The sequence below is a fragment of the Elaeis guineensis genome, chromosome 15 (genome assembly GCF_000442705.2).
Source record: "Elaeis guineensis isolate ETL-2024a chromosome 15, EG11, whole genome shotgun sequence".
Lineage (NCBI taxonomy): Eukaryota > Viridiplantae > Streptophyta > Magnoliopsida > Arecales > Arecaceae > Elaeis > Elaeis guineensis.
The window spans coordinates 23,385,922-23,400,513 of record NC_026007.2 but is presented as its reverse complement, the minus strand read 5'-3'; the positions used below and the strand labels follow the sequence as shown (position 1 = coordinate 23,400,513).

Sequence of the window (14,592 nt, the reverse complement as noted above, 5' to 3'; positions counted from 1 at the left end):
TCCAAGAAGTGAAGGACTTGAACACTCTACCTCTAGAAGAGCTTCTTGGATCTTGATGACTCATGAGCTAAGCATGAAGCAACATCAAGAGGAAAGAAATCAAAAAGAAAAGAACCATTGCCCTCAAATCCACAGCTCATCCTGATGAGAAACTGATGACACTGAAGATGAAGAACAGGATGAAGAGATGGCACTCATCACCCGGAGATTCAAGAAATTTCTAAGAAAAAGGAAACAGGGGATGAGAAAGAGGCCATTCACAAAAGGGAACAAAGCAAAGAGAAAGAGAAAGATCAACCCCTTATCTGCTACGAGTGCAAGAAGCCAGGATATTTCAAATCCGAATGTCCACAACTGAAGAAAGGTCCCAAAAAGTTCAAGAAAAAGGCAATGATGGCCACATGGAGTGCGAGTGATGACTCAAGCTCCGATGAGGAAACCTCAACCGAACAAGCCAACCTGTGCCTTATGGCACACGAAAATGAGGTAATTTCTGAAACCCCTAGTGATTTTATATTTGAAGAATTGCATGAAGCATTCTATGATTTAGTTGATGAATTAAAGAAACTAGGGATGAAAAACAAAGAGCTGAAATTGAAAAATCAATCCTTAGTAAAACAAGCTGAAAACTTTTCAATTGAAAAATCCACCTTGCTTCAAGAAAATCAAAGCTTAAAGAATGAAATTGACAAGATGAAACCTATAGTAGATAAGTTCACCTTAAGTTCAAACAAACTGAATATGATTCTTGATAATCAAAAAGCCGTATATGATAAGGCTGGACTTGGTTATAACCCCTTGAAGAAATAAAAAATTTTTAAAAAATATTTATGTAAACTCTTTAAGTAACAAGTCTACCAATATTACTTGTTTCAAATGTGGTAGAGTAGGACATAAGTCATACACTTGCCTCTTTAACAAATCTGCAAACATAACTATAAAGAAAATATGGGTTCCAAAAGGAACCATTTTGACTAACCAAAAAGGACCCAAGAAAGCTTGGGTACCTAAAACAAAAACTTGACTTTTGTTTGCAGGTGTGTCTAGCATCCCAAGGAGGAAACAGAAAATGGTATCTTGACAGTGGATGCTCGAGACACATGACTGGTGATGAATCACAATTCATCACGCTTGATGCTAAGGATGGAGGGATGGTCACCTTTGGAGATAATGGCAAAGGAAAGATCATCGAGATAGGTAACATTGGTATCACTCCCTCCAAATACATTGAAAATATTTTGTTAGTTAAAGGTTTAAAGCATAACTTACTTAGCATTAGTCAATTTTGTGATAAAGGGTATAAAGTTGTTTTTGAATCATCTGTTTGCATTGTGACTAGTCCTATTAACGATGGCATTAAATTTATTGGACATAGACATGGCAATGTTTATATGGTAGATTTAAATGATTTAGCCAAAATAGACATGCAATGCCTAGTATCCTTGAATGCTAAAGTTAATGAGACTAGTTGGCTTTGGCATCGTAGACTTGCACACATTAGCATGCATTCTCTTTCAAAATTAATTAAGAAAGAATTAGTTCTTGGCTTGCCTAAACTGAATTTTGAAAAAGATAGAATTTGTGATGCATGCCAACTAGGTAAACAAACTAGAGTTTCATTTAAATCCAAAAATATTGTTTCAACTTCTAGACCTTTAGAGCTTTTGCATATGGACTTATTTGGACCAACTAGAACAACTAGTCTAGGAGAAAAACGATATGGTTTTATAATTATAGATGATTACTCTCGTTTTACTTGGATTTTCTTTTTGGCACACAAAGATGAAACTTTTCATATTTTCACTAAATTTTACCGAAAAGTCACCAATGAAAAAGAATTTTCAATTCAAAATATTAGAAGTGATCATGGAACTGAATTTGAAAATCAAGACTTTGAAAATTTTTGTGATGAAAATGGAATTGGCCATAACTTCTCTGCTCCTAGGACACCCCAACAAAATGGGGTAGTTGAAAGGAAAAACAGAACCTTAGAAGAAATGGCCCGTACCATGCTTTGTGAAAGCAACCTTCCAAGATATTTTTGGGCGGAAGCAATTAACACAGCATGTTACATTTTAAATCGTGCTTTGATTGGATAAATTTTAAAGAAAACCTCCTATGAACTTTGGAAAGGAAAAAAACCAAATATTGCATATTTTCATATTTTTGGTTGCCGATGTTTTGTATTAAATAATGGTAAAGAAAGACTTGATAAATTTGATGCAAAATCAGATGAAGCAATCTTTCTAGGTTACTCCTCCACTAGTAAAGCTTTTAGAGTTTTTAACAAAAGAACTTTAGTAGTTGAGGAGTCCATACATGTTATTTTTGATGAATCTAACGATCTTCCTTCAAGAAAAAATGAGGGTGTTGATGATGCAGATCCTCTAATAGAAGGTATGAAGGAGATCACTCTGAAAGATTCAGCAACTCCAGAGAACGAGGAACAAGAAGACAAACAAGATGAGAGAGGTGAAGAAATTCAAGAACAACCTCAAGGTACAAATGACCTACCCAAGGAATGGAGGTATGTTCACAACCACCCTAAGGAGTTAATTATTGGTGATCCTATGCATGGGGTAAAAACTCGTTCTTCACTTAGAGATGTATTTAATCATTGTGCTTTTGTATCTCAACTTGAACCAAAAACTATTGAAGAAGCTGAAAATGATCATAATTGGATTAATGCAATGCAAGAGGAACTTAATCAATTTGAAAGGAATAATGTTTGGACCTTAGTATTAAGACCTAAAAATTATTCAATAATTGGCACAAAATGGGTCTTTAGGAACAAATTAAATGAGCATGGTAATGTAATTAGAAATAAAGCAAGACTGGTTGCTAAAGGATATAATCAAGAAGAAAGAATTGATTTTGATGAAACCTTTGCACCTGTTGCTAGATTAGAAGCCATTAGACTTCTACTTGCATATGCTTGCTTTATGAAATTCAAATTATTTCAAATGAATGTTAAAAGTGTATTTTTAAATGGATATATTGCTGAAGAAGTATATGTAGAACAACCCCCTGGATTTGAAAATCATGCTTTTTCTGATCATGTTTTTAAATTAAATAAAGCTTTATATGGATTAAAACAAGCACCTAGAGCTTGGTATGATAGGCTAAGCAAATTTTTACTAAATAATGGTTTTTCAAGAGGCAATGTAGATACAACCCTCTTTATTAAAAAAAATCAAAATGATATATTAATTATACAAATTTATGTTGATGACATAATTTTTGGGTCTACTAATGAATCTCTTTGTCAAGACTTTGCTAAGCTCATGCAGGGGGAGTTCGAGATGAGCATGATGGGAGAACTTACCTTCTTCCTCGGACTCTAAATCAAACAAACAAAAGAGAAAATCTCCATCACCCAAAGCAAGTACACCAAGAAACTACTCAAAAGATTTGGAATGGAGAACTCCAAACCAATTGGCACACCCATGAGCCCCTCATGTAAGCTTGACAAGGATGATGAAGGTAAATGTGTAGACTTAAAATACTATAGAGGTATGATTGGCTCATTATTATATTTAACTGCAAGTAGGCCTGATATCATGTTTAGTGTTTGCTTATGTGCTAGATATCAATCTAATCCTGAAGAATCTCATTTGAATGCTGTTAAAAGAATCCTTAGATACTTGAATGGTACTCAAACTCTAGGGTTATGGTACTCTAAGAACTCACAAATTGATTTATTAGGCTATTCAGATGCTGATTTTGTTGGATGTAGATTAGATAGAAAAAGCACAAGTGAAATTTGCCAATTTCTTGGAGTTAACCTAATCTCCTAGTTTAGCAAGAAACAAAATTCGGAAGCACTGTCTACGGCTGAAGCCGAATACATTGCAGTCGGAAGTTGTTGTGCTCAAATCTTGTGGATTAAGCAACAACTCGAAGACTTTGAAATCAAACTTAATGAAACACCAATAAGATGTGACAACACAAGTGCCATAAATCTATCTAAAAATCCAATTCAACACTCAAGGTCCAAACATATTGAAATAAGACATCATTTTATAAGAGAACATGTTCAAATCAAAAATATAATTCTTGAATATGTTTGCACTGAAAATCAATTAGCTGATATCTTTACAAAGGCCCTTAGTGAGGACAGATTCTGTGAAATTAGAAGAAATTTAGGAATTCTTGATCCTTATGCCTAAATATTTCTCAAATTTCAAAGATTTGATGTCAAAAATTCTTTGAGCTCAATTTTCATTATCTATCTTGGTCCCAAATGCTCAAGTTTATTATTCTCAAAACTTGTCGTTGAGCAAAATTCCTTCTCCCAAAATTTTAAATTTTTCTGGAATTTATTCATATTTTTTCTGAATTTCTGAGTTTCATGAGTCGACCCCCTTGAGTCGACCCTATGGCAAACTTGTAATTACTGCCAACTTTCCACGGGCTCCTTCTTTTTAATTGGAATCCTGTTCGTGAGCCGACTCATCTTTTCATCTTCCTCCCTCCAAGAACCGCCATCTCCATTCCCATTCTCTCCAAAACCAAGGATCTAGCTCAAGGTTGTTCTCCCTTCTCCTCTCCACCACAAATCACCACCTGGGAAAGGGGATTTTCGTGTCTTTTCCCTTTGATTGAAACGGTTGGAGCGTGCCCTAGCCTCCACCGTTCTTCTCAAATCCGCCTCTTCTCTCCGCCAAAATCCCTCTCCATTCTTTTGTAATCCTTCTTCCACTCATCCACTTAATCCTCCAAGTCTTTCTGCCTGCTGCTGTGTTGAGAATGGCTCCGAAGATGAAGCTCCCTCAGAGAAGAAAGTCGGTCCGTGAGCTAGAAGAAAATATCCGGAGAAAAAGGCAAGCTGCTCAGTCCTCCACTGCTCTCACTCCGGCTTCTGTGTCAACTCAAGGTCCTTCTCAATCATCGCTAAGCCCCAGTAAGAACCCTCTATCTGATAGGAAAGTTGAAACCGGTAAAAATATGGATTTTCGGTTCTTTGAAAAAGAGGATTTTACATTTGGAACAAAAATTAAGAACCAGGGATGGAGTTTCTACTGCTCCCTTAAGGAAGTCACTTTTGTAGACCTAGTCAGAGAATTCTATCAGAATCTACATTATGGGAATGGGTCAGTGACTTCAACAGTCAAGGGTGTTGATATTTGTTTGGATCCTAGTATTTTGGGAGAAATACTACATTTGCCCAGTGAGGGTTACTCTTATATGAAACTCCCAATAAAGGAAGAGGGGATCAGTGTTATTCTAGGGGGAACCTACACAGGGAGTTTGAATAAATTGGAAGCAAAGATTTTGTCTATTGAGATGAGGATCCTACATCAGTTGGTGACGAAGCTCTTCTTCCCTAGGAGTGGTAGGCATGATCTACTTTCCAGCAGAGACATTTGTATTATGTTTCATGTTATCACTCAAACCCCCCTGAACCTCCCTGCACTAATGATAGAGGCCATGAGAGAGACATTGAACAGATCTAAGGCACATTTGCCTTTTGGTATGGCCCTTACTCGAGTTTTTAGGAGGTTTGGAGTTAGCTTTGAGGGGGAGGCATCTACTAAGCTCTCTCATGTAGACACCTTCAACCAACACACCCTGCACCGTATGGGTTTTACAAAGACTGATGGTGGTTGGATCAAGGGTTCTGAGGAGAGAGCTGAGGACAGAGTAGAAGACAGAGCTGAAGAAGAAGGTCCATCATCTCTTATCCATGACTTCAGGGCAGCATCACCAGATATCCAGTTCATTCCAGACCCAGAGGCTAGCCCTTCAGAGTTCACCAGGAGGCCCACACCAGTACATCAGCCAGAGAGCAGCGCACCTACATCAGAGTTCAGATTGGCTGATGATCAGATCGAGCAGATATCACAGCGTGTGGCTTCCTTACTATCTAGACAGTGGAGCACTACTACATTTACACCAGGGGTCACTTCATCTGATCAGACCATGACTCCCCATATCTCCACTGTGTTTCAGTTGATCACAGATCAGTCTATCCGGATTCAGCAGCTTGAGGACACCGTTTGGAGACTGACTGAGAGAGTTCTTGACTTGCAGGGGCAAGTCCTAGCTTTGGCCCATCCTCAGCCACAGGAGTCCACTATTGAGGTCACAGACCTTACTGCAGAGGCTGGCAGGCTCAGAGGTGCACTGGAGGGTGGATATGAGTTACTGAGGAGAGAGATCCGAGGCTCGAGTGAGCATGCATCCATTCAGTTCACTGCTCTACTTCAGTCTGTTTTCAGAGCACTGAACGTACTTGATTCCATCAGACTCACTCTTTCTGTCCAGTCCTTGGCCTCACAGCGTTCTCAGCCTCCTAGTTCATCTCGCTCACCTGCTCGTGCCAGAGGCAGACGGGGTAGAGGACGTTCTTCTGGTCGAGATCCATCAGCTCCTCATCCTATCTCTGATGACTCCGATCCTTCTAGTCATGATCTTTACTAGATCCTAGGTGTTAGTGTCTTGTTCTTTCTAGGATCTGTATTTTGGGGCCATGTAATGACATTAGCTAGTTGACTTTTATGTTATGGAATTTGTATTGAAATAATTATGGTTTTAATCATCTTTTGCTTATATATCTACTCTTTGTAATGATGTCAATCATCTTTTGGTTATATATCTTCTCTTTGTTGATGATTGCTGTTAATAATTGCTGTATTGAGGGGGAGCAAACATCAATGATTAGCACTAAAAGTATTAAAGAGAAAACGTATTCAAAAAAGAGGGGGAGTTAACCATGTTTGATGATGTCAAAAAGGGGGAGAAATTAAAGAAAAAGCAATCCATCAAAAGCAAAACTACAAATTATGAGAAATTAAAAGCCAAAATTATACATTATTTGAGAAATATAATGAATGAATTGGAGAATTCAAAGAACAATATTAAAAGTAAAATTATTACATAACTTAAAAATACAATGAGTAAATTGCTTCTTTAAATATGCTCTGATTTGCTTTAAAAATTTAAATATGCTTTGATAAGCTTTAAAATCCTTACTTGCTCTGATACATCTTAAGAAATTTAACTTGCTCTGATACATTTTAAAATTCTTAACTTGCTCTGATACATTATAAAATTCTTACTTGCTCTGATACATCTTAAATTTAAAATGCTCTAATACACTTTCCAAATTAACTCTTAGACATGCATTGGCACACCTAATTATTTTTGCTCTGATACTAAAACTAAAATCAAATGAGAATGAGCAAATTTTCAAGATACAGCTTGCTCTGATAACAAAAATAAATTTTCTGCTCTAACACCAACTTCACATAATCCAATGAGCAAATTTTCAAATCTTTAAGCAAATGGGCAAACTATTTATGCATATGACCATTTGTATCACATGCCAAAAGAATCAATACTCTTTTCAAGCATATGCACCTATAATGCATCCTTTTGAAATTCATGATTCACATAAATGCTTTTGTTCAAGTATTTTATCATCATCAAAAAGGGGGAGATTGTTGCTCCTAGATTGATTTTGATGATTACAAAGCAGATTGAAGGGATACCAATACTTTTATTTGAAAAAGTCTTTGTGCTCTTCAGGGGCAAAATCATAATTTTACCAAAACCCTGATTTAATAGTATCATTTGGTAGAGCAAAAGATTTGTGATCTATTGGTGAAAATTTCATTGTTGTTGGACTTGTATTTTTGAAGTTATGCATGTTTGAAATCCATGAGTCGACTCATGAGTCAGCTCATGGCACAATGAGCAGCTTGGCACGCTGAATTTCAGCTTGGCATGCTGAATTTTAGCTTGGCACGCTGGATTTTTGGCTTGGCACGGCCAGTGAGTCGACTCATGAGTCGACCCACAAGGCATGAGTCGACTCATGAGTCGACTTCTGCAGTTTTAGGCCAAAATTTCCAGAAACCCATTTTCTGGTTGTTGCAACAGAGGTCGACTTATGAGTCGACCCCTGAGGTATGAGTCGACTCATGAGTCGACCCCTGCGACGGGATTTGTCCGCAACGGTTAGTTTTTAACCCATTTTAGGTGCTTTTAATGCTCATTTAATGTGCTCTAACGGCTCTTTTTCTGCCTAGAATATTTTTCTCTATTTCTTAAAGCTATAAAAGATTTTAAAAGGTGGAAAACAAGCAAGAGATTGAAAGGGATAAGCAAGACATTAAGAAGAAAAAGAAAGAGATTTGAAGAGCATTCAAGAGAGCATTCAAGAGCATTCAAAAGAGAGGGTTTCTCAAGCCTACTTTTCAGCCCTAATCAAGAGCTCATTTAAAGCCTTCAAGAAGCCAACAATCAAAGCTCACCAACTCCTCAAGCTCTCAATCAATTCCCATCCAACTTTGAGGAAATCCAAAAAGGGGCTTCTTCACTTGAGTAAAGTATATTTAAAGTTATATTCGCTCATTAAAGGAGCTTTTCTTGTACTTATTTGTGCTATAAACTATTTTACTCTTTGTGAGTGATTGTTTTTATTTTGAAGGGGTTCCAAAATAAGGGAAGGTTGATCCGAACCTGAAATCGGAGTGTATTGGGTTGGCTTGTACCCGAGAAATAAGTGGACTGGCTTGAGACAGCTAGTGTCGGAGTTTCCGACGTTTGTATTCGGGTTGAATACAAGTTTAGTGGATTGGAATTCCCAAGTAGGAGCTTGGGGAGTGGATGTAGGTGCAAGGTTGGCACCGAACCACGATAAATCTTTGTGTTTGTGGTGTGCATAATTATTTCTCTTTAACTCTTCATTATTTCCTTGCATTCTTGCTTTAGGCAATTAATCTTGAACTAAGGTTTTTCTCCTCTTTCATTTAGCTATCGACAAACATCTTTCATAAGTCATTAGTTAAGTTTAAAATTTTTATAGACCCAATTCACCCCCCCTCTTGGGTTGCATAGCTGGGCAATAGTGTGCATGTGCAATTGGAAGTGCTAATAGTCTTTAAATGACCTAGGCCACCAAGAGTCTAACCAGCTAATCTTCTCCGTGACTCACTACATTTATTAGCAAATACTTTCTAACTTACTCTTATTTTTTTCTAGATTAATTTATTTCAAATTTTTTTTTTAATATATTAAATGCAAGAAATAACTCATAGTGGAAGGAAAAGGAAATGATAACACCTGATTTTGTTCAAGCTCTCTCCCCAACTTGACCGACATTGTCCCCAATGGAGTTTATCTAATTTATTTGTCCTAAGCAAACTGAAAACAAAAAAAAGCATTAGAAATTAAATAAGCTGGGTTGCCTCCCAGAAGCGCTAAGTTTTATGTCTTCAGCCAGACCAAACCTCGAAATAATTTAATCAGAATAAGTTGGTTCATAAAGAACCATGGCATCTTCAACAGTCTCGATAGGTAATTCCAAGAATAGTTTTAATCGTTGACCACTAACTTTAAAGATAACACCATTACTTGAGTTTTCTATCTCAACAGTTCCGTGTGAAAAGACTTTCTTTACTAAAAATGGTCCTGTCCATCTAGACCTAAGCTTTCCTGAAAACAGATGTAATCTAGAGTTATATAAGAGCACCTTTTGTCCGATATTGAAATTTTTCTCATAATTGATTGATCATGAAATGCTTTGGTTCGTTCCTTGTATATCCTTGCATTTTCATAGGCTTCATTTCTAAGTTCTTCTAATTCATTCAACTGAAGCTTCCTATGGTTTCCAACGTCGTTCAAATTTGTATTTAGTTATTTTATGGCCCACATGGCTTTGTGTTCTATCTCAATAGGCAAGTGACATGGTTTACCAAACATAATCCTATAAGGAGACATTCCTAGATTGGTCTTGAAAGCGGTTCGGTATGCCCAAAGTGCATCAATTAATTTCAAAGACCAATCCTTTCTATTGGCACTAACAGTTTTTTCTAGGATCTATTTGATTTGTCGGTTTGACACTTCAACTTACCCACTAGTTTGAGGATGATATGGTGTGGCCAATTTGTGGGTGACATTATACTTTTTCATCAATGTTGCAAAAGGTCGGTTACAAAAATGGGTTCCCCGATCACTAATGATTGCCCTAGGAATACCGAAATGGGAGAGAATATTTTCTTTAAGAAACTTAATGACCATTTTGCTATCGGATGTTCTACATGCAATTGCTTCTACCCATTTTGAAACATAATCAACTGCTACTAGAATATATTCATTTCCAAAGAAATTTGAAAATGGTCCCATGAAATCGATCCCCCAAACATCAAAAACTTCAACTACCAAGATTGGGTTGAGTGGCATCATGTGTCGCTTGGTAATTCGATCCATTTTCTGACATTGAGCACAACTTTTACAATATTCATGAGCATCCTTAAACAAATTGGGCCAATAAAAACCACATTGGAGAACCTTAGCAGCAGTTTTTTTAGACGCGAAGTGACCCCCACATGCTTGATCATGACAAAAAGATAAAATATTCATGACTTCGTTATCTGGGATACACCTTCTAATAATTTGATCAGGACATTGTTTAAAAAGATAAGGATCATCCCAAATGAAATACTTCACTTGGGCAAAGAATTTATATTTATCCTGCTTAGTCCAATGAGAAGGTATCTTACCTATGACTAAATAATTTATAATATCAGCAAACCAAGATTCAGTAGACACAGACATGAGTTGCTCATCTGGGAAAGATTCATTGATGGGTGGTTCACTAGATGGTGCGACTGAAATTGGGACAAATGATCTGCTACAACGTTCTCAGTGCTTTTTGTCCCTAATTTCTAGGTCAAATTCTTGAAGGAGCAAAATCCATCTGATTAAGCGTGCTTTGGCATCCTTCTTTGCTAGGAGATGTCTAATGGCTAGTGATCGGTGTAAACAATGGTGTGGGTCCCAACCAAATAAGATCTAAATTTCTCTAAAGCAAAGACAACGGCAAGAACTCCTTCTCAGTTGTGGTGTAGTTAAGCTGCGCATCATTTAAGGTTTTACTTGCATAATATATCACTCTAGGCAGCTTATTTATCCATTGACCTAAGATTGGCCCACAACATGATCGGACGCATCACACATTAATTCAAATGGTTCAGACCAGACAAGAGGATGAATGATTGGAGCTGATACAAGTGCTTTTTTTAGAAATTCAAAAGATTCCAAGCACTCATGAGTAAATTCAAATTTGGTATCCTTTGCCAAAAGATTAGTCAGTGGACGTGCTACTTTGCTAAAGTTGGCAATAAACCTTCTATAGAATCCAGCATGACCTAAAAATGAACGTATTTCTTTCACAGATTTAGGTGGTGGAAGACTTGCAATTAGATCTATTTTGGCCTTGTCCACTTCAATCCCCTTTTTAGAAATGACATGGCCAAGAACTATTCTTGTTTGACCATAAACTGATATTTTTCCCAATTGAGAACTAAGTGCTTCTCCTTACATCGTTCTAGAACTAATTGCAGGTGATTCAGACACTCGGAGAAGGTTAGGCCAAAAATAGAAAAGTCATCCATAAAAATTTCTAGAAATCATTCTATCATATCTGAAAACATGCTGATCATGCATCTATGGAAGGTTGCCGGTGCATTACATAGTCCAAAGGACATTCATCTATAGGCAAAAGTACCAAATAGATAGGTGAATGTAGTCTTTTCTTGATCTTCAGCAGCTATGGGGATCTGGTTGTAACTGGAGTATCCATCAAGAAAATAGTAAAACTCTTGTCCGGCTAGTCTTTCCAACATTTGATCAATAAATGGCAAAGGAAAGTGATCTTTCCTTGTCGCAGCATTCAACTTTCTATAGTCTATACAGACCCTCCATCCCGTTTGGGTCCTAGTTGGGATAAGTTCGTTTGCATCATTTTGGACCACTGTTACCCCAGATTTCTTGGGTACTACTTGAACTGGGCTTACCCAAGAGCTATCAAAAATAGGATAAATTATTCCACTATCTAGGAGTTTCAGAATCTCCTTTTTAACTACATCCTTCATAGCTGGATTAAGCCTTCTTTGGGCTTCTCTTGTTGGTTTAGCCTCTTCCTCTAAGTATATTCTATGTTGAACTATAAAGGGCTTATTCCTTTGATATCTGCTATGGTCCAACCTATTGCTTCTTGATTTGCTTTTAGAACTGACACTAACTCCTCCTCTTGTTTGGGATCTAGGTCTGATGCAATAATTACAGGTAAAGTTTCTTTGGGTCCTGGATATGCATACTTGAGATGTTCTGGGAGGGGTTTCAGTTCTAAAATGGGTGCTTCCTCTATCGATGGTTTAGGTGATGATTTCACCATCTCAATGATTCGTTCAGTAGGAAGTGTCGATTCCTGATTAATCTGATTTTCTTTAAGTATTTCATTGACATCCTCAGACTCATGGATTAACCAGGGGTTAGACTCTAGGTCGACTTCATCATCACTAATGTCAATGGATTCATAAATACTATCTTGGACTACATTGACATCAGCATGAGATGAGGATTCCTGTTCTAAGTTAAAAACATTCAACTCAATGGTCATATTTCCAAAGGATAACTTCATTAGACCATTTCGACAATTGATTTCAGCATTGGCCGTAGCTAAGAATGGTCTTCCTAAAATGATAGGTATATGTCCTTTAGGATTCGCAACTGGCTCAGTCTCTAAAATAATAAAATCTACAGGGAAAATGAAATTTTCAACCTTTATCAGAACATCCTCGACCATTCCCTTAGGGATCCTGAGAGATCTATCGGCTAACTGTAATGTGATCCTAGTAGGTTGAAGTTTTTCTAATCCTAGTTGCTTATACACCGAATATGGAAGGATATTCATACTAGCTCCTAGATCTAGCAAGGCCTTTTTTATATTGGTTTCTCCAATAACACAAGAAATTATTGGAGCTCCAGGGTCCTTATATTTAATTGGCACATGGCTAGATAGGTATGAACTGACACTTGCAGCCAAAAATATTTTGTTTGGTACATTAGTGGTCCTTTTCTTAGTGCAAAGATCTTTTAAAAATTTGACATAAGTTGGAACCTGATGGATTATATCTAAAAGAGGAATATTAACTTGGACTTGTTTAAATACCTCTAAAATTTTGTCTAAATGTTCAGATTTATTGGATTTCAGTCTGTTTGGAAAAGGAGCTCTAGGACTTTTAAGTACTGGACTAGGTGAATTTTCAATTTCTGGTGCTTGAGGTTGAAAGGTAGTAGTTTTAGAAGGTGACTCGACAGATGAGTTCTCTATATCATCAAGTGCAACTACCTTATTGTCTATTTGTTTTCTCGATCTTAAGGTATGAATGGCATTTACACCATTAACTTGGTTTCCTTGTTGGGGTCGTGGACCATTTTGGTTCCTAGAATTTGGCTCAGGTTGGCTAGGTAACCTACCATGTTCTCGTTCACTAATGGTCGAAGCCAGCTGACTTACTTGCATTTCCAGACGGGCTATAGCTTGGGTGTTATTATTTATGAGTTGACCCATGGTTTGCATAAAGCTGGTATGTGTCTTCATCATGGCTTCTAGGCTTTTCTCTAAAGAGATAATTTTCTTGTCATTATCATGGAAGCCTGGCGGGTTGTTCATCACTGGGTTGGACCTTAGATTTTGCTGATTGAAATTTGGATTGCCTACATTAGGATTCTGGGACCATGAGAAATTCGGGTGGTTCCTCCAACCTGGGTTATATGTGGGTGCATAAGGATTGTTCAATGATCCTTGATAGGTGGCATTCACCTATGCACACTCATTCGAGTAGGAACATTCTTCTAAGACATGGTCTGGTGCATTGCACCCTTTACACATGGGTGCAGATATTTGATTTTCATTGGCTGGTCTCTGTAATTCTAAGGCTTCCAATCTACGTGTTAAGGTTGCAATCTTGGCCTCTGATGCTAGGGTTGGTTGAATTTGATGCATTCCTCCTCTTGAAGGTGTAGCTTTATCAGGTTCCCTAGTTGTTTCCCACTGTAAATTTTTCTCGGCTAGGTCTTCTAAGAATTGCCAAGCTTCAGTAGTTTCTTTGTCCATAAATTGGCCTTGACACATGGACTCTAGCATGATTCTTAAGTTTGAATCTAACCCCTCATAGATGATCTGGCATAGTCTCCAAGTTTCTATTCCATGGTGTGGGCATTGGGTCAAAAGATTCTTGAAACGATCAAAGTACTTCCAAAATGATTCACCAGCTAGTTGGTAAAATTGATTTATTTCATTCCTAATCCTTGCTATTTTATGATGGGAAAAATATTTTTTCAAAAATATTCTCACAAAGCCCTCCCAGGTAGTGACAGAATGGTTTGGCAGACTATAAAGCCACTTCTTAGCATTATCCTTAAGGGCAAAGTTGATTAATCTAAGTTTGACCTCATCCTCTGTTAATTGCAGTTTCATGGTTGCACATACCTCCTCAAATTCTCTAATAAATATATAAGCATCCTCTAATCCTATGAATTTTGGAAGCATATTTATGATTTGAGGTTTGATTTCAAAATTGTTAGCTGAGGGTTGTGGCAACCTGATACAAGATGGTTGGATGGAGCCAACTGGATAACACAAATCCTTAAGGGTCATGGGTTGGATTGGTTCAGCCATTGGAACAACAGGAATTGACTCAATTCTAACTAGATGACCCGACACTCTTCTCCACACACGAGGTGTATGGTTCTCGATGTTTATACAATTTTTTTTTTATAAAATTTTTATGTATAAGA

At 37.3% G+C, this 14,592-nt stretch overlaps 1 non-coding gene across 1 annotated transcript; it reads left to right on the top strand.

Annotated features, from left to right (window-relative positions):
- The first annotated feature begins 13,997 nt into the window (after positions 1–13,997).
- Positions 13,998–14,104, top strand: LOC140854170 (small nucleolar RNA R71). The gene has a single exon (XR_012137304.1). It is a non-coding gene; the product is annotated as a small nucleolar RNA R71 (small nucleolar RNA).
- Positions 14,105–14,592: the final 488 nt, after the last annotated feature.